The 24,445-nt window shown below is 34.8% G+C and overlaps 1 protein-coding gene across 2 annotated transcripts in view; it reads right to left on the bottom strand.

Annotated features, from left to right (window-relative positions):
• Nucleotides 1-24,201, bottom strand: part of sprt (PDZ domain-containing protein sprite) — a 43,676-nt gene extending 19,475 nt beyond the window's left edge. For both annotated transcript variants that reach the window (XM_066391827.1, XM_066391828.1), the window contains exon 1: nt 24,019-24,201. The gene's annotated coding sequence lies outside the window, so the exon portion shown is untranslated. The remainder of the gene's footprint in view (nt 1-24,018) is intronic.
• Between the last annotated feature and the right edge of the window lie 244 nt (nt 24,202-24,445).

The following is a 24,445-nucleotide window of genomic DNA, read 5'->3' as shown; positions in this document are numbered from 1 at the left end:
TACATACACTAATGGAGAAAAGTCAGGAAGCTTTCGATATTGCTGTCTTTTTGATACTTCAGTTAAATTAACATAGTTTTATCACTGTGCGGCTCTAAATTGCCCCCTTCGAGCCTACTCTGTACAATACCATACAATGTGCCACTCCCTAAATCAAACCCCCTTAACTTTTTAATAAATTATATATATTTTTTAATTCAAAACCAGTATTAAATAGGAAAAAAACTGTTTTTAGACATTTGTTTATTTTTTTAAATGTTGCTTACGTCACCGGTAGCGTAAAATGGCCGATTTTTTTCAATTGCAACATGGATCAAGTGACACCTTAAATAAAAGATTTTTCGATTCTATCGATTAGTTTTTGAGAAAAACAGCTGTAAAATTGGTAAAAAATGCAATACAAAGTCAGGTAAATAGTACGTAAACAATGAAGAAAAACTTCTTTGTGGTTAGGAAATTGGTTTCTTTTCGATATTGAGCTTATAAACAGTCTTTGGTTAAAAAAAATAAATAAATAGGTATAAATATCCAAAAACTGTTTGTGAGTCTAAAATCGAGAACAAACCAATTTCTTATGAAAAAATAAGTTTTTTCATGGTTTACGTATTATTTAACTAAGCTTGTCTTGCATTTTTTACCATTTATAGCTACTTTTCTCCAAAATTAATCTGTAGATTTTGGATTGCAATACACTATTGAATGTAGCTTTGAAACACCTTTAATTTTAGGTGTCACTTGACTCATATTTAAAAAAATTGGTTAAGTTGCGCTACTGATATCGTAAGCAACGTTAAAAACAACAAACGTCCAGAGAGAGTAATTTTTGTTCTATTTAATGCTGTTTTTGAATTTAAAAAAATAATTTGTTAAAAAGTTAACAGAGAAAGGGGGGACAATTTAGAGCCGCACGGTATAATAATATACATAAGTCAATAAAAGAAGCATACTAACATATATTACTCATAGTTTGTATTATAAAGAAAACAGTAAATTATTCTAGAAAAAAATAGTTGGACAAAACTAAAGAAACTCTGGAAAAACCGAAGTACACAACACGTGTGATAAAACTTAAATACAACACTTTCCTGTTTAGGTGTTGGCTCGTTTTTTTCTGCCTGTCACCACAATTTATGCTAGTAATACTATTTCGTCGTCTTCTACATCTTTAATACTTTGGATATCACGGATTTGTGCAAAGAAAATGTTTTAATAATCTCTTTTTGCCTCATTCCGTCTGAAACGATTTAACAACTTTTAGATGCAAATCTTCAGATAAATATCTTCTGACAAGCATTTCGTAATGCTAAGCACTAAATTCGTACACGTGTTCTACACAAAATATAGGTTTCAACTACTAAAAATCGATATAAACTATAATTTCTTTAGTTTCATTCTAGTACAAATTGCAATTCAGCAAACAAATTTATCGATAAGAACAATAAAAAATTGTACTGGATACATTGAACAAACATTTCTTTATAAATAAGACATGGTGTACATGAACGTTACACAGGATCGAATTAAATTTATTTCTGAAAATTTCAGAAATTTCCTTAGTTTTGTCCAAAACTGTATACACTGTAGGTACGTTTTCATTTTTTTATTGATGCGTTCGTTCTACTGAATTCGTGCTATCTGTATTCGAAAAAAGTACGAGTTAGCGCAGTGTAGAAGCTGCAGTTCCCTTCAAGTCATCAACTCAAATTGTAGTGATACTTATTGCCCTCAAATATGAGAATATGCAGAGACTAAATAGCACATTTAGTAATCAATCTACTAGGTATAAGAAATACCCATCAACTATCCAACGGATATTCCTCTTTACTTCCTTCAGATCCAGTTTCATGTCCCCATTAACATACCATGAGATTTTTCGGGTTTGAACGCAATTTGGAAGTTGGCAAAATGAGATATAGGGTGGCCCAGACACCATGACCTACATTAACTTGTCCTCGAAGACAAACAGCTGAAAATAAATTTTAAATAAAAGTTTCTAGACTTAGATATATTTCATGTTCCAATGGATTGTAAATTGCTTTTATGAGATTGTTTTGTGACCATAAACCGATCCATGATAGTCCTAGGCCAATAAAACAGGTGGATTTATATTCCTGGTTAAATAAAGCAGGTGACATAAGTGGTTAGTTTGAAATTGATAATGGGTGAACATTGACTGTCGGACATAAATTCCTTTTAACAGGTGATAGAAGATGTCTCAGTGGTATTGAAAAAGAATCAGCGAGGTACAGGATCTTTACAGGCTATTTTTAGAAAGTAACGAATCCTTCTGAGCAGAGCGGTAGACCAAATGTTTTGAAAATGGATCTTTAATTTTATCATAAGGTTATTGTCAATTAGAATCCACGTCTTTCATCGTCGCATTATTCTTGGTGTTTCCATGTTGTTTACTTTTCAATTTAATATATTCATTATTACTTTATATGTTCTCAAAGAAAAAATCACAATGAGTTAAATCCAGAGAGCGTGCAGGCCAAGGAGCTTGTGTCTTTCATTCCATTCATATAACTAAGCAAAAACTCCGTAACATCCGCAGAAACGCAGAGTTTTACCAATTACTGTTTTCGTACCACACTATTATCTTTAAAGTGAAGTTTTCTGAGACAAGAAAGCAAAAGATATATCCACTTATCTACTCTATAGATACATTGAAGATACGCTAGGAAGATACTAAGGCGTTCCATGTTAACACCTTTGACCTTCACAAATGAGCATTGCATTATAAATTAATATAATGCAGTCGGAACGGTTTTAAATCTATGATTTAAGCGAGCGAGTCACGGACCATCTCAATACGTTTTACGTGCTCTACAAACCGTAAAGAACCGCTGATGAAATGTTCCAAAACAAGGAAGTTGTATTCTATTTCGTTAATTTTTTTGCTAAATCCTGTTCATGAACAGACAGAACAGGAACAAAACAACATTAATGGCGACACGGTTTGTAGCACTTCTCGGTGCGTTTCATGTTACCCATGGGCGTAATCACAAAAGGTCAGAAGATACAGATGGGATGGTTTAGCAAAAAATTCAGGAAGAGTGATAAATCCTCTGTAATGAAACGGTGGAAGCATATACTTTGACAAATTACGCTCTTTGTGAAGTAAGATTCTAGAGAATAGAGCACGGGTACTTGTTTGGGCTGCCGGCAGATGAATTATTTATCAGGAACTTGGTGCGATAGGCCGTAAAACTAAAACCTAATGTATATTATAAGCCAATTTGACTTCCAGGAGATATTGAGATGCTTAAATGGATTGAGATGATAATACAAGGAAAACGGAAATTTATCGACGGTAATCGAGACTGTTAAGTACTTCTAGATATCTTAAACTTTCCCTGCATGTTGAATCAGGAAATACGTAACCACTTAAGTTACATACATGGAAGTTTGATGAGATCATTGCAATTTCTTTAAATACTGTAATTTATTCATCTCATCGCAAAGGGCTGGAGCCAATAGAGTAAGCCATTAACTACAACCACGGCGCTTAGCTGTCTCTATATTTAGCTCATTAAACCCAATATCAGTCCATTTACAGGGTATAATGATGTTGACTATGTACCAACAAAAAGAAAGTGTTTACAGCGTCAGCACGATAAATTCTTCCCCAGGGCTAATGACTAGGTTTGAACTAGTTGAAGTTTGCAAAGAGCATGCGAGTTGGCTCGAGATGGATACTTCACTTTGCTTGAAAAAAATTAATGTAGCAATAGCTGGTTGTTTTCTAAGGTAATTTTTCCAACATTATATTCTTACAGTTAGAGCATCTGCATAACCTTTAATTTGCATGCACATGCAAAATCGTCTTGTTATTAACGTAATTGCTATTATTAGGAATAATTACCAAGATATATGAGTTATTCTATGAAGATTGCTTTTGATAGTTATTTTACTTCAAATTCGAAATATTACAATGAAACGGCATCCCATGGTTTCCATATTGAATCTTAATTATTGAAAGCAAATTTAAATTCCCTACACGGTAGATCACATAAAAACAGGTGAAATCGCAGAGTAATTGCTTCCACTTGACGCCGGTATATCTCGATTAATATACGTTTAGCTTCTGTGCCCGATAAAATCTGATTAAATGCCGGATTATTTGCTACTTCTTAACCTACTGAGAGTTATTATTACACAGGACGTAATTGCATTTGTAGTTCAATAAAATCGACTGCATTTTTCTCAACTGACATTCCTACTACAGCCTCGACATCGCTGATCTTAATGGATTCAACATCCGCTAAAATTGGAGGCAAATTAAAGAACCGTTTTAAAGTTTCTTAAAATAAAGATCTTCTTGGTTTCGAAATTCAAGATCAGTAAGGATTTCAAACTTTGACTATTGCAAGGGTTAGATGCAATATTAGGGGCCGAATGTGAAATGATAGAATGCTTGAAGACTCGTTCGAGCCAAAAAAGAATATAGAGAAAGTAGAGAGAGAGAGAGAGAGAGCTCATAAGAAACGGAAGAAAACAACTTAGACATTGTGAGCAAAAAAACAATGTGAGAATAAGAAAGAAGGGCGGGCAGAACCAATGAGAGGGAGTATGTAAGCAGTAGCAACAATAAGAATAAACACTACATGAAATCAAAAACAAAAATTTAAAGAAGGAAGTGGTGCAGATGAATCGAATTGAAAATTTAAGGAAGAATCCAAAATAGTAAAGAGAAGGGAAAAACAGGAAAATACTGTTTAAGAAAGGGACAGAACAAAGAACAGAAAGCACCGTCGAAGATCGAAAGTAATCGAGAAAGAAAATTATAGGAGAAAGAAAATGAAGGAGACCCAAGTAGAATTAAGTTTTAGATAATGAATATATGTTAAAAAGGCATTTATCTGAAGGCTCTTGAATATAGAAGTGTGAACAGCGTAGAAAATGAGATTTCGGTAATGAACTGGAAGAAGGGCACTTCTTCGTCTGACGTATATTTCATAGTTTACCTGTTTGTTGCATAGTTAACCGTAGATATACAGGGTGTTTGGTAGAGCGATAGAAAGTCTTCAACGGGAGATAGATGGGGTCATTTTGAATTTACTCATATACTATAACCATATTTAACCTTATACAAATTCTCGTCGTTTTTGAAATATCGGCTAAGAGGAAGAATAGGGAGGGCAGGGTAAAGGGGACAAGTAAATGCATTAAAAATGGAGGTTCTCATAGTGAAAATGAAATTAATTAATAGTAGTATTGTTTAAGTTAAAATTAGCGTTATAATTTTTAAAATGATTAATACTTTTTGTTTTTCTTTGTCAATATGCATAAGAATATTTTTTTAAAAATTCGAAAATAGAAAGTATTTATTACTAAAAAATGAACTTAAATGTCTCAACTCAATTATTTCGTGTAAAAACCTCGAAAATTGACATTTTAAAAACAATGAGAGTTTGTATAATGACAAATATGGTTATATAGATTTAAAAATATATATATAGATTAAACCACATGTATCTCTCATTGAAAACTTTCTGTTGCTTTGCCAAACACCCTGTATTTTAACATGAACCATTAATATCCGAAATCAAGTAATTATCTTCCTGCATTTTGCTCTTATCGTGCCTGCGCCTATAGGGGTCACGCAAGTTAACACATCCGAAGAAATAAGAGGAGGTTGCAGGACACGAACAGACGCGAGCTAATAAACTCCTAGGCCGAACTTGATCAAGAATTGTAATTAAGTTGTCAGCTTCTAGGAAATGTGGCTGAATCTCTAAACATATGTTAAGCCTATACTCGGCCTGTTGAAGTTAATTTAAAATGCTGCATTGGAACACTTTTCTTTAGGAATTCTGGAACGGATCGGACATCTAATAAATTTTAAATCAATCGAAAATGTTTTTAGAAAACCATTTTCGAAATGCATTTATATGACATGTAATTGTGACTCTAGTAAACTTCCGTAAGTAACATGCTTAGAATACCTCGCCTTCATTAACATTCTGGCGTAAAACACCAATTAGGTGCCTAACAGGCTTTTAAAATAAATAAACAGAATAGGCATATAGAAAAGACAATATACTTGTTCACCCTAGACCGCGATTAGCAGTCACCTTTTTGTGAGGATAAGAGGTTTTGTTAACAACTAATATACTGCTCTATTATTTGCGCTTAAAGTGTGCGATAAAACGAACACGTTTAATGACTTGTTCGGAACATTGCAAAAGATTATACCTGCCGTGTGGCCTGTGATTTTCACTATTGTTTCACAGTTAATCCAAAGCAAATTCACACGAATACTGTGTAAGCATTTGTGGAAGAATAAACTTATAAATTGCAGCTTACATAACTCTAAGTTACTAGCGACCCGCCTAAAACAGCGTCCCAATTGCAAAACACTGTAGATTCCAAAATTTCTCAAAATATTCGCACTAAAACAAGCACAATTTAAATGTATGTACGAGGATAATTCCAGAAGTACCCGACCTAATATTTAAAGAAAAAAATAGAAATTATTACATTATTTAACATAATCTCTTTTGAGACTAACACATTTTTCCCAGCGATGTTCTATTGGCTTCTATACCTTATTTATAGTAAGACGCTCGAATGTTTCAAAATAGGCATCAACCTCGGACTCCACCTCTTCATTATTGGCAAGTCTGCTTCTACCGAGCCATTTTTTCAAGTTTGGAAATATAAAATAATCTGAGGGGGCTAAATCTGGCGAATAGGGTGGGTGAGGAAAAAGTTCGAAACCAAGTTGATTGATGTTGGATATCGCGATGACGAAAGTGTGGAATGATGCGTTGTCTTGAGTAAACTTCTTCGCGAAATGTGGTCGTTTTTCCTAATTTCTTCGCTCAAATGCTGCAATAAATTTGAATAATATTCTCAGTTTATTGTTTTCCTTTAGGGAGATAGTCAATAAAAATTATCCCCACGTGCATCTCAAAAAGCTGACGTCATCACCTTTACTGTAGATGCAACGGCTTTCGCCTTCTTTGGAGCCGATTCTCCTCTTTGAGTTCATTCTTTTACCTGTTCTGACTGCTACTTCTGGGACTATCCTCGTAGTTGCTGTAATATCATAATGATGTGATCCGAATTATGCAAATGGGAGAAAATACATGGCATTTCAGAATATTTACGAGTATGAGATTATTAATTAACATTAAGCTAATATAATTATTTGTGCAATGTGTTGCTCAAGTGAGAACTGATACTACTGAATTGGGTTCAACACATATTAGCCTGCGTAAAAACAATCGTCAAAATTAAAAAAAAAACTCAGTCTTTCAAACGAATCAAGTTTAATAGATAAAACGAATGCGTGGGTTTCAAGTGTGGGTATGTAAATAAAAGAGCATTCTTTAGATCAACAGACTTGATATGGATGATGGATAAAGTACAGAAACGCACGCAAAGGACATTCAGCTGCAATCGTTAGATTCCTAAACATCCATGTAATTCACTGCAAACCACTTCGCATTGCTCATGGTGAGGCCAAAGAAAATTTATAAAGAAAATGTATACTTGTTAATGGTGTCTACCAACACTTAACCGAGTCAGACTCACTTTTAACGATTTACCGAAATCCCATTTACTTGCATGATATTCTTAGTTCCAATTTTTTAAATTTGCAAATGAAAAGCATAGAAATGTTGCTATCGTGTGCGATACTTCGTGACACGTTCGTTTAAATTCAATTTCATTCAATTCAAGCCCGGTGGCACACCACAGATGTATGAGACGTAAGATATAATACTACGTGAGATTTGCAGTAATGCTGCTCGGTATAATGCTGCTGGATGATGCTGCTGGACCAAGTGAATTAATATACTCGCACATTGTAGTTTACTGTTTGTTTCCTTTTTTACTTATTTCTGCGAGGTTTTGAAGATGTTAATAGAATTGTCACCAAAAAATGTACAAAGAGTCACTAAATGGTGAATTCTCAATTAGTTATAATCGAGAATAGTGGGCAACGAGGCAACCCGTGCTGGTGAGTGAGGTGATAACCCCAAAAAAAAAAAAGAATAATCCTCCTATAGGGTGTCCTATTAACACCGTTTATTTTAAAAATAGAAAAGAACGTAGTGTTTATTTTAAAAGTTCAGATGTTTTCATAAAGAATGTAGACATGGAGGTTACTGATGTAACACAATATACTATACATGGCTCTCGTGACTGATGGTACTTGTTGATTCTTTTGACGAAATTTTCGATGACATTTTGGCATAGTGACAGCTCAATTTCATGAATCGCTCGTTGAATTTTGTCATTCAGTTAAGGAATTGATTTTAGGCTATTTAGCATTCCCTTTCAAAAAACTCCAAAGAAAAAAATCCAACGGCGTCAAATCGCATGATCGTGGTGGACACATCACATCGCCGCGGCGCGGGATAATTCAGCCTTAAATTTTAGTCTTCAAGAATTCCATCCTTTCGTTTCTTGTATGGCAGGTTGCGCCGTACTGTTGAAACCACGTGTCTGAGAGATCCATTGAGCAATTTGAGTCCAGAAGAGTTGTTTATCGTCTCATGGTAACGGTGACCGCATTGCCAACTGCATTCTCGAAGAAGAACTGTTCAATCCAAAATACACAACCAACAGTGGCTCGTGGCGGATGCATAAAATCTTGAAGGATCACTCTTGGATTCTCAGGTCCTTAAATGCGACAATTTTGTTTGTTGACATAGCCATTAAGTTATAAATGCACCTCATCAGAGAAGATTATTTTCTTCGAAAAATTACTATTCAGTTGTTGTTGCTCTAACATTCATTCTGTGAATGTGAGGCTGTGTGCATGGTATGCTGGATTTAAATGTTGTATCCATTGAATCTTGTAAACTTGCAAATGAAGATCATTAATCAAAATTCGCTCTAAACTACATCGTGAAATTTTCAATTGCTGAAAACTAAGGGGAATCAAGGTGGAAGGATTCTAGTCAACACTCTCACTAACTGCTGCAACGTTTTTATTGGACCCTGCTGGGCGATCATGGACAGGTCCCTTTTGGGTTTGACTTGACCCAATCGCTTCAAATTTTTCGATTAATCGGACCATTGTACTGCAAGAAGATAGCTCGTGGTGATCGAAAAATCCACATTTTCAAACCATCTTTGGGAAACTCTCACTATTTAGTAGTAGTGGATTTTCGCAATTTCTATGTGTTGTGAGTCCGTATAATCTTCCATAACTAAACCTCAATGTTTACACCTAATAACTGTCCAAATACGACGCTGTACGAATGATATAGGAAAAATAGTAATCAATTCAAAATAATCGGTCTTAATGGGACATCCTTTATTTTGAGGCGTGAATTTATTTGTCAATGCTTGTCTCTCCTGAATTAGAGGGTAGTTCCCGACTAACTCAATATTGCAGAGGTCTAGGATTTGTTACGTTGCAACTGGAACAAGATATTCATGTTCTTTCAGGTATGAGCAAAAGTCTATATCGTCTTTCTACTTATTTAACTGATCCAAAATCAGCAATTGCATCCAATACTTTATTTGTTCCACCTTTCTGAGCAGAGCATATCTCATATGACTACTGCTTCTTCGACTGTCCGATGTCCTCCACTTCGTTTGGCGGTAATGCATTAACTGATGTTGCGAATGATTGCTGTCCTGGCGCGTACAGTGAAATCACATTTTGTGATGTAAACTACGAGAAACAAAGGAAAAAAGGAATACCTATCGCAGATTTTGTGTTTTCTACTTAGAATGGATCAACGCTAATTGGGACGTTAGATAGTCCTTATACGACCATGCTTAACTATTAAGGAGAAAATGCACACAGAAAACGGAAACCAAAGCAACATAAACTAACTAGGTATTATTTGTTATGTGCCTTTGTATTCTCGCGGGACACTATTTCGCAGACTTAAAAGGAAATATGCACCTTTTCCGCAATTTGAAACATTCCCGTACGTGGAATTTATGATCCTTATCTTGTTACCGCTAATTTTATTTGAGACTGAGCTTCCGCTGATTTTGCTTACAGAATTCTGTAAGTAACGGCGTTAGATATGCAAATTCTTGGGCATTGAAAAAGGAGATTGAAAAACACAAAAGTTCTTGTTGTTATGCATGCCTCGCTTCCATTTAAACGAGGTATCAATTTTAGACTTGCACGGACCACTTTTGTTTTCAGGGTCAGAATTTCAATCTTCTTCGGTCGAATTCTTCCTCGGGCCAAATTTAAACTACCTATTAAGTTGAAGAAAGGAATTTTTTGTACAACGCCCAGCTTCTTTCTTAGCTCCTTATGAATTCCTGCGATCATAAACATGATAATACAATTCTGATTCCAATTCAAGTAGCAGCATTTTTTGTGGATATTTAACTGATTTTTTGTTCAAACCGAGAAAGGTAGTTTCGCTCCTTAAAACACGAGTCGCCAACATTCGAAGAGAAATAAATTTTATTTCGTGTACTTCACACTGTTTCTTCGGAACCATTCTTACGGTTTACTTCCATCTGGGCATAAAATAGCGGTGGCTCTCTTTGATATCGTCCATCGTTTTTTACAGCCCATGCCATGAAATAAAAGGCATCTGGACGAGATCAGAATGGAAATCACCGCTAAGAACATTTGGTAGTTTAGTACCAATGTGCCGATATGTGGAAAAACTACTGTTAAAATTTTAATGGGAACTGTGTTCGGCTTTGTGGAATTTGTTAATGTGCTGATAACAAATTTATACAGGGTGTCCCACAAGTGTTTCATTATATTTCAGTGAGTAATAGTACATTGAAAAATAATATGACTCCCCATATAAATCATATTCCAATAATGCTTCATTAAGAAGATACAGGGTGTTAAACTTTACTTAAAAAATCCAACTTTTATTGATATATTCAAAACCGTTTGAGATATGTAAGTGAAATTTGACACGTTTTGAGAGTTAATGTAGACGCATTTATTTATGCAAAAAGGCTATTTTTCATTTCACCAGTGGCGTGCGTACGGACACCACTCAGCACATTGTTAAAGAAAAAAATGGTGTGCCACTGCTTTTTATCAAAATAAAAATTATTTTTAGAAGTTTAATTTCATTTAGAAGAGAAATGCTCACTTGACTCTTTTTCGTCCGACGCATCGTTTGCCAGTAAAAAATTGAATACCGTCTACATGCACAAATAGTATGCATATCCGCAAGTTTAACTAATAATAACGATTAACTTAAATCCAGATAGCTGCTGTCAAGTACTTGACGTATTATGATATGCGTTGTTATGACTACCCTACAAATTAATGTATTGTCATTAAATAAGAACTTTTTATAAATATTTTATTGAATGTATTAGGTGTACAACTTTGCTTCCGCCGTTTTTGAATAGATGTATGTAGCGGTAAGTAATGATCGAAATAAATAACCCCATGTGGGCATGCAGGAGCCTTGGGCACCTGTTAACATAACCTCATAAAAATATTAGTCTATTTGTGTCTTCATCATAAAGTTATTCGCAATTGAAAATGTCAGTGTACGAGCCAAATTCTCGTCATTTGCGGGAGGTTTTACTTTTCTGCTTCAATATGAAGAAATCTGCTGCTGAGGCTCATCGAATGCTCTCAGATACTTATGGGGAAGCCACTATTAGTGAAAGGACATGTCGTGAGTGGTTTCAGCGCTTCAAGAACGGTGATTTTCACGTCGAAGACCAACATAGCGGTGGAAGAAAGAAGGTTTTCCAAGATGCGAACTTGGAAGCATTACTTGACGAAGACTCGTGTCAAAGTCAACAAGAATTGGCACAATCATTGGGAGTGACTCAACAAACAATCTCAAAACGCCTCAAAGACATGGGAATGATTCAGAAGCAAGGATATTGGGTGCCGTACGAGTTGAAACCAAGAGATATTGACAGGCGTCTGTTCGCTTGTGAACAGTTGCTTGCAAGGCAAAGACGGAAGGGATTTCTGCATCGTATTGTGACTGGGAACGAGAAATGGGTTCATTACGATAATCCCAAACGCAAAAAGACTTGGGGATATCCCGGCCATGCTTCCACGTCGACGGCCAAACCGTCTATTCATGGTTCCAAAATCATGCTCTGTATTTGGTGGGATCAACTCGGCGTAATATATTATGAGCTGTTACAACCAACTGAAACAATCACAGGTGCTCTTTATCGAACCCAATTAATGCGTTTGAGCCGAGCATTGAAAAAGAAACGGCTGCAATACAACGAGAGACATGATAAAGTGATTTTGCAGCACGATAATGCTCGACCCCATGTTGCGCAAGTGGTCAAGAAATACTTGGAAACATTGAAATGGGAAGTCCTACCCCACCCGCCATATTCTCCTGACCTAGCTCCTTCTGATTATCACTTGTTTCGATCCATGGCACATGGGCTAGCTGACCAACACTTCCGGTCTTATGAAGAAGTAAGAAATTGGATAGAATCGTGGATCGCTTCAAAAGATGTCCAATTTTTTCAACACGGGATTCGTATGCTGCCCGAAAGATGGGAGAAAGTAGTGGCCAGCGATGGACAATACTTTGGATCCTAAAGGTATAATTAGTTTTTTACAATAAAATCGCGAAATTCGGAAAAAAAACGGCGGAAGCAAAGTTGTACACCTAATATCATTTTTTTCAATTGTGTTAATTTGTTTAACTTAATAAATTAATTATAATGGCTCAATTTACATCAGCTGAACTTGCGGATATGCATCTTATTTACGGAATGGCAAATTGTAATGGCGAGCTAAATTATGTCTTGAACAAAATAGCCACCAATTTGAACAATTTCTGTAATATTACGGCAAATAAATAATATTTAAAACACACTTAATATTATTAAAACCATTTAGAGAATATCGTGCATATAGACGGTATTCAATTTTTTACTGGCAAACGATGCGTCGGACGAAAAAGAGTCAAGTGAGTATTTCTCTTCTAAATGAAATTGAACTTCTAAAAATAATTTTTATTTTGATAAAAAGCAGTAGCACACCATTTTTTTCTTTTAAAATGTGCTGAGAGATATCCGTACGCACGCCACTGGTGAAATGAAAAATAGCCTTTTTGCATAAATAAATGCGTCTACATTAACTCTCAAAACGTGTCAAATTTCACTTACATATCTCAAACGGTTTTGAATATATCATTAAAAGTTGGATTTTTAAAGTAAAGTTTAACACCCTGTATCTTCTTAATGAAGCATTATTGGAATATGGTTTATATGGGGAGTCATATTATTTTTCAATGTACTATTACCCACTGAAATATAATGAAACACTTGTGGGACACCCTGTATACAATTTTTTTTTATCAATACGCAGCTGGTGAAGCTGAGAGAAAATTTCTTTACATATGAAATTCCACGAGGGACATGATTTCCAAGATATTCATATTTTCTCTTATTTATACTGACATTTGATATCTATCGGAAAAAATTAATGTAATCATGAGGTCTTTAAAAAGTCGAGAAACCGTTACGTAAAATGAATAAAAACTTTTAATGCGTTTTTACGTTCTTCCAATTTTTTTTATATTTCTGAACTTATGCACAGGATGAATGTCGATATAAGCATAAATCATATGGTATTTAAGATTTAAGATTAAAATTTTCAAATTCAATTACATTATCATAACATCATAATAGTAGTAAAAAAATTTGACCTCCATTCTTCATTGAAAAGGCTTTTTGTTCAAGCGATTCAGTGACTTTTATGCCAAATAGAGATGTTACTACCGTTATTAGCGAATGTTTCGTTGCTTGATCTGTTTCCAGTATACGAGAGCCTTCAAACCGAGTAGGCGAAGAATTTTTTCTCCTCTGTATCACTATCATATATAAAGATCAATAATTAGATTTCTGGAACCACTTTTTCAAATCAGATAGCACTTCTTCATTCTTTGAAAACCAATAATCCACATCAAATAATTCCAAATACTTATGATGATATATCCTCAATGATCAATATTGTGCCTCTAAGCAATCGGTATTATGAAAAATTTGGGCTTGCTATTGGACACGCCAGCAATCTTCTCGTTTTTGAGATATATAAGTTCATCGGAACTTTTTCATTCTATACTAACTAATTCGACTTACCTGTTCCTTCTTAACATAATGCCGTATTTGGGTCTTTCCTGCAAGTTCAAAATGTTATGTAAAATTACAATTTATTAGTCCGTTTTTGGGGATTAATATGGCAAATAACAAAGTGGATAAATAATATTTAAACAATTTCAATGTGTCAATGTTTTAAATTTACTGAATTAATCGGGCCTGAAGTACTAGTTAAATCGTGAATCTCTAGCACTATTCTTCTCGTTTTGAAGATAATAAACCATTCCGAAAATTTCCTTGCAACTTAAAATTTGAATAATAACAATACTCATCGTGGGAATAAGAATAATAATGATAATGTTAAATGAAATTGAGTTGTTGGTGATATGTGTACCATCATATGAAATTATAGTAGCACTTACCATTAGATAACAACTATGCATTACTGTGTTGATTGTTATTGAATTTTTCAAATTGTTAAATCAATTTTACGTACACACACCTTGTATAATCATATCATACAGATGATAAGACATGAATATTTATAGTTTCGTAACTAAGGAATTTAAGTTATCGGCCGCAGTTAATCGGTCTCTTGCGTGGCAATAAAATGGACATAATGTGTTTGATTTCACCTTCCGTTATGGATTAAAATAGTAATAAAATTAGTGTTTTATAGAAGATTTAAACTATTACTGGTCCATCTGATAAATCTACACTAACGCATTCCGGACTGGTCGTCTCAATCCTATATTTAACGCCCCAAGTGTAATTTGTCACAGTTGTCCTAGCAAACGAATGAATACTGAACGACCAATATAAAAAGCTACCCACTGTATGTAGATTGGTATATTGGCGACAACCTAAGTGGCTAAATAATGTCATTGTTCGACGTATTTATAAACAAATTAGCGTATATTGCAAAATAGTCACACCCACCGCTGTCTTTGCCATTGTGTTAGCCGATGGGGCTTTCAGCGAATAAAACTGAAGCTGCTCTTTGTGAGTAGCGGAAAAAATAATTAACCACAGAAAATAAATTAGTTTTAATAAATAGCGATTTTCATGCTTCTTCAGCAATTTGTTCCATTTTGTGAACAAGATTTAGTTCTTAATGACGCATTGTCTAAGTATAGGAGTTAGCGGTTCAATAATTAGCTTTAAGCCTCGTTTTCGTGCGTAATTTCTTCATCAAGATTTTAGCTTTTCTATATTACGCAAGTTACAAGAAATAGCTACATGTGCAATTTATTCGACTTTAAAACCCCGAAAAAATTATCTCGGCGGAAGCAATTTTCCGTTAAATCATGCCATCTTTGGTCATTAAACTACCATCAGCGTATTTCCTTTCCATGCACGCAAATGAAAAAAAAGGCCAAACAACACAAAAAACAAGTGTGTGGTGTGCAACCAGCAACATTAACAAGAAAAAATTCTTTAAGTCTCCATCATGCCCAGTTTTTTAAATGAAACACTCTCCCCACATTCCTTCTATTGCAGGTTTATAATTAATGAGAACCATTAGCGACCAAAAATATTCTAACAATACTACTCGGCCTTGTTAATGCCAGTATGTATACATGTCTAATTTAAACTGTTTACCTGCCTTTGCATCAGAAGAAGATTTATTTCAGTCATCATGTATCATAGTGCTTCAGCTGCCAAGGATGTTGAGGAGGTATGGTAAACGCTGCTTACAAAATATTGTCATGCCAGAACAAAATCGAAAACTAGATCTCTAACGGTATTCGAGAGGCAGGCGCCTGACCTTTCTAACCCGCGATGGTATAAAATTGGTCGGTGAGCTGGAGAAAAATGTTCAGTACCGTTTTTCCGTGGTTGATAAGGTGAGGAAGGTTTTTGAAGATTTTCAGGATTTACAAGCTACATAGGATGTAGGAGTTCGCCAGTAATAATTTCTTTTATTACTAATAAAATCATGACAGAATCCGAGGTAGTTTCTTAAACCAACGAAGTCAAGGTAGCGCCTATGAGACCTTTTTAAATCGAACTTCACATTGTGCTGGAAATAATACCAGTTCAAGCACTAGACCAAAATTAAAAAATCACTTTCAAACCAGCCACCAATAAATTAACATAAAAATGGCCCCAAGCTAGAAAATAAGTCGAAATTTATCACCTTTTGAGCAATTTGTCCGCGCAATTTCCAGACTCGTAGATTACCAATAAGCGTTATTTATGAACCACAGTTAAAAGGTTATAGAAATGCAGGCCTTAGCAATGCCCACGCATGTAAAGATGAAAATATGGCAAATGGAGGTGAGTGCACAGTATTGCATGCCGATTATGTCCATAATAACTTCGAGATTTATCGTGGGGAGGTTTGTCCAAATGCTTTAGGAAATATTTGTATGCGAAAAGCAGCATTAGGACTAAATTGGAATTTTCGATTAAAGTACCATTCCGAGTTAAGAAAGTCGGGATTAGGGGGATTCTAGAATTTGTTGGACTTCAAGGAGATATATATCATTAGCAATATTGATAGATATCTTAGACATCCAAATATGAACTGAATGGAAGAACACCAAGCGAATATTAAAATGTGTAAATGTATATGTATAAAAAAATGTGTAGAAACAGCGGAGAAAGCACAAATGCCCCTGTGGGAAAAATTGTACCTAACTCGTGCGAAAACGTCGTTGCTGCACTCTATCGCTGATCGAACTCTGCCTGGTGTCATTTGGACAACTGAATTAGCGTGTGGTAAAGTAATACTTTCCAAATTTGTTAGAAAAATAACTATTATCACCAAATAGTTCAAAAAAACTTCATATTTATTTCCACATAGGCATAAAAAGCTGCCAAACATTTGCCAAACATGGGCTAGTAATATATGTTCGTAATAGTCTTTACAGAAATTGTTTAATGTCCCATATATGTCTGTTCATTTTATGGACCATCTTTCACTATTCTTTGCAACCAGCATCCCGTTAAATTCCTACGCAAAACATTAATGGGTTTCTTTTAACTATCTATTATTAACTATTATACCTATTATACCACTAATAGATATTCAGCTTGAATATACCACGTCTTAATTTGCAAATTTACCCAGCAAACTACAAGGTTTTCCCAATATGAGTGAAAGTTGATGAGCGTGATATATTTAGAGGTATCAAGGGATCAGAGTAGGAGTTACAGCATTTTTGCGAAGTTTCAGTTTCAAATTTGTACCGTTGTAATTGTTATAACTGGACGGAACCTGTACATTTTGACTGAGGCACCGATTCAGCATTGATGAAATCATTCTGTGGGCGGCATAGAATGGTCTATGATGTATTTGCCCATCAAATGTAATATTATGTGTTTTAAACACTTATTCAAAGCTCTGTACTGTTAGATCTATGCATAAGCATTTCGCAACTCATGATTCTGATTGAGAATAAGGTGATTCTTGAAGAGCAAATTTTATCTAAACAAGTGGCCAAATGAAATTGGTTATGAAATGTAAATATGTACTAGAAAATTATTGAATACCTTGAATATTGAAATATATATTTAAGTATTCGTGCTCTATTTTTCCAGTCAGATCAAGGCTTGATGTGATTTGTAATTAGTTTGTACAGGGTGTGACGAATATTATTTTAATAGTTTTTGTCCTGCTGAATTCGGAAGTTTTCACTATCGTGTGATTTGCAATAATATTATAGGTAGCAAAATCCACATCAATATTTACCTACATTTGATTGTTGCAAGGATTACAGGGGGATAGCGTTAGCGAAACCATATCTAAGATTACTGCCTTAAACTTTAAGTCTTTATTTCCACAAAATACTGCAAAATACATGTATAGGTACCCTAATTTGCCCATTGTTACTAAGCTGACCTTTGAACCTAAAAATTCCTTCTTTAGAAGAATTTCTTTAAACATTTCTTAAGTTCTGGAGGGTCGTAAATAAATTCATGAAGTGCATAGGTACTGATATTAGATAGAGGTTAAATTGCAATCCCGAAACAATCTCAAAAATGGTCAAAAAGGCCATGAATTTCCTATCGAATTCAATCCTCATTGCCATAATACCTGTTCCATATGAATTTAATAACCGAGTAAGTAAATATCAAGTGTGAGAAAAAGTTTCAAGTAGAGGTAACACGGACGAAAAAGAAAAAAATTAAGTCATAAGATTGGTGTTTTTAACGACGGTTTGATTTAAAATACGGAGATAACCTGTTCGCAAAATGACTCAAGAATTTTTTTCCTGATAATTGGATCATGATTTGGGTATTACAGAGTAAAGTAAGCAATGTTGGAACCTACTGGAAATTGACCAATTTTGAGTAGGTGGTCAAAATTCTCAAAGCATTAAAACTTGACTTCAGATGTGCGAGCAAATGATGGATTCACTAGACGCAAAGAAACATTCACACAAAGCACAAAAAACTTTCTAATCACATACAATATCGTGCTTTGAATAGATGTTTGGGTTAAATAGTAAGGGAGGTAACAAAATTGTCATTATAGGGCAGATAAAATTCCACATTGGACGAGAATGGGCTATCGTCAACGCTCAGATAAAGGCAATGCAGCGGAATAATTATGGTCAAACTCTTCTGTCGTCTCTTCGACACAAGAGCGTAGCCACGTATTCTCCAAAATATCACGGTTCTATGTATTTTCAACACGAATGAGACAGGAAATCTAAACTCAAGCAGTATTTATACTCGACTTTTTAAAAAATCATTGGCCCAGATGGTCTATTTTCCTGATAAAAATTTTTCAAAATTTATCATTCTTGAAGGGTGCTTAAATGGAATTTCCGATGTACATATTTAGATGAGAGCTACAAGCGCTACTGGTTCAAAATGAATTGGTTTATTATTTTATCCCATTATTTACCCTCAAACATATAGCCATATTTTAAAGTTATGGCAAGTAGTATCTGAAAAATATGCATTTAATTTATCATTGGGCATTCTCAAGAGACCGCAGGTGTGTTTAAGAATGAATGGCCATTATATCAGCAGAGAGCATAAGTTCGCGAACTTTTATAAATAATTATTAGTGCTTTTTCAAATAAAAAGAAAAAAATATTTTAACATTTTTGAATGCAAATTCTTTTTAGACTCTCCTGCTACTGCTTGGAATAGGTTTATTTGAGAAATGAAAGAAAAATTGTATTCAAGTTGAAACAACCAGATATGTATGCAACCATTTCCTGCGTCGCTGCATATATTTTTAGAGCTTCTGGGCTTCTGAGAATTAACCCGCAAAGCCATTTAAATGACCTGGGAATCGGCAGATTAAATTTTTTAAAGAAGTCTTCAGATCCACGATCACGAAAACCTTGAATTCGTGTGGCGCCGGGTTACTGGCCCTCATACAATGTTGCCATTTATACACGTCTAAGCTAATAAATACCTCCATTAACTTTCACCTATAATTGCCACTCCAAGAAAGCCTCCATCCTCCTATACTTCCCTGCAGGTATGGTCAAAAGTTGATTACCTTCATCAGCAATAAGTCTTAGGAGACCCCTCCTTTGACTTGGCAACTTTTGACTGGTAAATATCCCATGAAGATACGGTCAGAGTTCACACACAGAGCCTTTATTTCATGGGTTCGTGACGGCGTTCGCAATCGCATCAACACTGATTGCCCAGTGCCTCTAGGCTGGTATAAAGAAGATTCACGATACTCACATGAAGAACACTTTTGGTTAGAGTTCGTGATCGTCCTTAAAAGCTTTGATCTTTGAGCTGCAATAGATCTTCAGTGCCAAGTTTCCGTTACGGCTTTTACGAAAAAATCAGTGATCGGCCGCAGTGCTCTTCTATAATTATAGACAAGAAAGAGAGAAGATAACAGCGTATGAGACCTGCATTGATATTCAAGAAACGCAATGTTAAGCATCTTGCATCTAGACATATTATTTTTCCTGATTTGCATTTTAAATGCACTAGAAGCGAATATCGGCTTTGTTGAATGAAAAAAGGAAGGAATGATTTATTTACTTCGATATCTCGGACACGTCCCTTGATTTCATTTAACTAACGATGCTTCCAGCGCATCCTTTCAACTTAAATCGATCCGATATCTCAATGACGGTGGTATAAATTAGCTCAGGCTAATACTTAACATTTGCTAAATTTATGGGTGGTCTTCAGTTAACAAGATTTATTAGAATCCGTCTTCACTGCTTTAGAATCCATGTTCGTTAATATAGTAGAATTATGTGGGTTTAACACTCACTGGTGCGAAATCATCGCTAACGGTCCAATCATTTCCATCACGCAATATAGTACCTAGTTACAGATAGTAACCGTAAACTAGGACTGCTCTATCTTTCCTATAATGACCTTTGCTTAGTCTTCTGGGTGTTGGACGAGAATTATTGCACGGACAGGCCTAATGACTCAGCAAATTAGTAGTTCGGTTAGAATCCAATCTGTGGTCATGAGAAATAAGGCAAGTAATTTAGTATATCTGCAGATTGGAATTAGACAAGGCTAAAGTGCTCAATACTGCTATTAAAATGCGTCTAATGACAGTCAGTGGCTTCAATCTCTGTTGAAAAGTGTGTTCATGAAGTGCACGTAACTGTAATAATCCTAATCAATTGGAAACTTAATTTTACACCGACAAGAAAATGCATTTTTGATTCCAATTGTAAGCCACATACACCGGAGATTCCAACATAACTTTAGAAAGTATCTCAGATATTCTATACATTACCTTATAATATATACAAGGTGATTCATTAACAATGGGATAACCGAAAGCTGGAGATACTAAACGTCAAATGATGACGATTAAAGAAAGTATGCCTTATCCGAAAGTTGATAGTTTCGGACATATACAGGGTGTTGAAAGTTAAAATTTTAATTCAATTTTTGAAATTGTTCTGAAAATATGTAGGTTAGACATTTGAAATTTTGTAAATGTTTTTTTACGTGACGAATAAGATACATTTTAGAATGTTTATGTTGCTAATATTATTATAAATTATCAAATTTAAACATAGTGTTCCTTATCGTATAATAGATTTTTCTTAAAGCCCAATTGAGATATCGAAATGAAACAAGAATACATAATTAATGAAAAAATTATTGCTCTTTCAGATTTTGAATCAAATCAAATTTCATATTAGGTATACAGGGTAAAAAGTCATTAACTGTAAATTCTGTAAAATTAATTGTTAGTGGCGCCACCTAAAAAAACATAATTTTACAAATTTTCTAGTGTCTAACCTAGATATTTTCAAAATAATAGCAAAAAAATTAATTAAAATTTTAACTTTTAATACCCTATATATCCGAAATTCTCAACTTTCGGACGAGGCATATTTTCTCCAGTCGTTACCATTTGACGTGTAGTATCTCCAGCTTTTGGTTGTCCTATTGTTAATGAACACCCTGTATACATAAATCTTCATTGCCAGAGAAAAAGACCGTTTGGCTTTTTTGTCCGCCTAACAAAAACACTAACACACACATATATAAATGGTCCAATAGAGCGGTTGAAGGAAAAAGGAAGCTGGATTGTCTTGTAAGGCGTAAAGGGTCAGAACGGTTCAGTTATGACGCTTATCTTTCCATCTTGCCTGAATTTCTTCAGTCATTCTTGTCATGTGTGTGTGTCCGGCTAATAATTGGTTGGATGGATTGAATAACTGGTTGTCGAGGTGCCCTATTTTTGTTACCAATCTTAGAGTTTCCGTCGCTTTTTTTCTCAACATTTGATTTGTAAATTTTTGTTGCACTATTTGCACTGATCCCTTTATCTTTATCCGCTAGCGATTGAAAGTCTTTCGTCCCTTTAAAAATTTCTGTTCTCATGCTTTAGTGAGCTCTCTGGTTGCAAAATAAAGCGAAACATTATTTTTTGATCGTTGTTAAGTTATGCTAAAAACTGCAGTTTGAAAATTTGTTGTCTTTGGCCCCTATAGGGCTTTTATTCCCTTTCTGGTACAGCTAAGGTATCATCAAGTTGCTCTATAACCTGTGTCTATCTGTAAATATGTTAGAAAGAAGTTCTGTTCTGTCTTCGACTGAGTCTAAGTTATGGAGATATTTGGTACTAGCCATGCGGTCCTCTCCTTTGATGCAATCAACAACTAAAAGATCAATACTGAGATGGAGGCCAATATGGATTAAATCAATGCCGAATCCATTTGTTACACTGTAACACATAACAATTAAACTTCTTCCGTTTATCGTATCCAACGTCAGGGTATGGTAAATATTTACGAAGTTTGAACAGGAATGAGAAAAGTTTATTTGAACGGATTAGGCTTAAAAGTTCTTGTATATTTTTATGTATATATTTGCCTTGGGTAGCTGCTTACTTAAAGCCAAATTGCTTACAGTTATCCAAGAAATCGCTGACTTTTGAACGAGGAATTTTGTTATTAATGTAAAAATGTACAATCTGCAATTCTTTATTCAAGTGACTACCCATATGATAAGTCTACAATAAGCTGTACTATCACGATATTAAAACATCCAGTAATTTAAATTTCATTAAAATTAGCTTCCGGCCTTTGCCCATCCAGTTGTGAAATCAACAATGAGTAGTACCATACCAAGGCTGAATGTTCCCATGTAGTCTACTTTTTAAAACATTTCGTAGATCGTAAATATGACTCTTTTTCATGCTTAGTTTAGTACTAGTATTATGCGAAGCTTGCGTTACTCGATTCTAAATTGTGTGAAAACCTGACCTATTTTGAAAAAAGTTATACTTTTGACACAAGTGGGGACTAAGTAATATATACTTGAAGAAGTACTTTCTACTACTAATTAATTCATCGCCAAATCAATTAAACGCCTCAATGAAAATCAATGTCAGAATTGCATCTCGTGCTAATATGACGATTATATTACTATCCACTACAATCATACGATCACAGGTACTAAAAGCCCATTATTTGCATGTTCAATCTCGAGCACATCCACTGCAGCTGCAGTGAATACGAAGAACCAATTTGAATATTTTATTTACACCTCTAATTGTTAAAGTACACTACTTAACATATTGCACGATACTATGGTACTTCCTTTCGCATTATTTAAATAGGCTGGTACTGCTGTTTCTGTAGAGATAAAGGCATTGTATCGTGTTACGGTACTTATTGGATTAAATAGATGTAATCATCGATCATCGTTGTTGATGATTACTGAGCCACAGGATTATGGTTTATCGTAACAGGAGGGCGAAACTATGAAATTGCTGCTATTATCACCCTTGTATTTTTTCTTGTTATGCTATATTTTGCTGGTAGTCGACAATGCAATCAATAAGTATGCGTCTAATTAATGATACTGTATGTTCACGCAACCATGCTTCTGGATTAGATTCATTGTCCGTCCGAGCAGTATACGAGAGATAAAGCATTACCTCAAATTTTGCACAGTACATTGCAATTTTATAATATATTCCTCAATATGTTTTACATTTTTTTACAGTTCCTGCACTTGCCGAGGTTTTTTTCATTTTTTTCATAAAGCTTTTTTATTTATTTGAAGAGTTGCACTCATTTCGTGATTTTTTCTTATATCTTATGATATTTTCTAGTATACTCTTCTATTATCGTATACAGTCTTCTACATGGTGAAAAGATGTTTCACTTGTTGAAATTGAAAAAAAAATTGAGTATTTTCCCACAGCGGTTTCTACATCAGCTCTATGATATGAGTATTTATCTCATACTTTTTCTATCATCCTCTAACACTAGTTTTTTAGCAACATTTAAGTAGAGGAAAACAATTACTGCCGTAAAAATCTACCAATTGCCAGTAAAATTTGCTAATTCGACTTGTTAACGAATGCTTAGTTTTTCTTAGTTTTTAAAAGTTCTCAGCTTTTTCTTGCTTTTAAGGCTTTCCTCTGAGCAACCCTTAGCTCAAATGCAACGACTGAATTGATATCAATGAGTTCAGAGCTCATATATTTGTATTTATTAAGAGGGCTTCCCGTATCCATAAATTTTTAAGTTACAGCGGTTTCTCTCTAGTTTAAGAAATGCTCTATTACGAAACCAAAAAAGGAAAACAACTCACACATTTCTTTCAAAATTTCAGTTTTGTAGAAAATCAAAATTCCAAGTACGTAATCCAATAAGGCGCCGCACAAATTTGTAAACAACCTTCGGATGCGTGTTTAGTTTGTAAACAAAGCTACAAGCGCGACGCGTGAAGTAAACTCAGAGCTTCCGTGTAGCGTAGGTCCACCTTTCACGAATGTCCGTACGAAACTGGCGGTTGGTGTTGCTGCGTTATTGCGCTTTGTGCGAAGATCGTTTTTAAAGATTGCTTTCCACCCATACCCATGTCCCATGTGAGGGGTTGTTAATATGGTAGTTGAGCAGTACCATCGTCGTCGACCCTTAAATTAATTCATTTTCACTAGTTAATGACTGTTTTATGGAAAGGCTTTTATGACTTCCTCCCATGTCTTGCATGAGAAACTAAACATTTCCGAAAAAAA

The sequence above is a fragment of the Euwallacea similis genome, chromosome 7 (assembly GCF_039881205.1).
Source record: "Euwallacea similis isolate ESF13 chromosome 7, ESF131.1, whole genome shotgun sequence".
NCBI classification, from domain to species: domain Eukaryota; kingdom Metazoa; phylum Arthropoda; class Insecta; order Coleoptera; family Curculionidae; genus Euwallacea; species Euwallacea similis.
The sequence above is the reverse complement of the archived record's forward strand: the minus strand, read 5'-3'. Positions and strand labels throughout refer to the sequence as shown.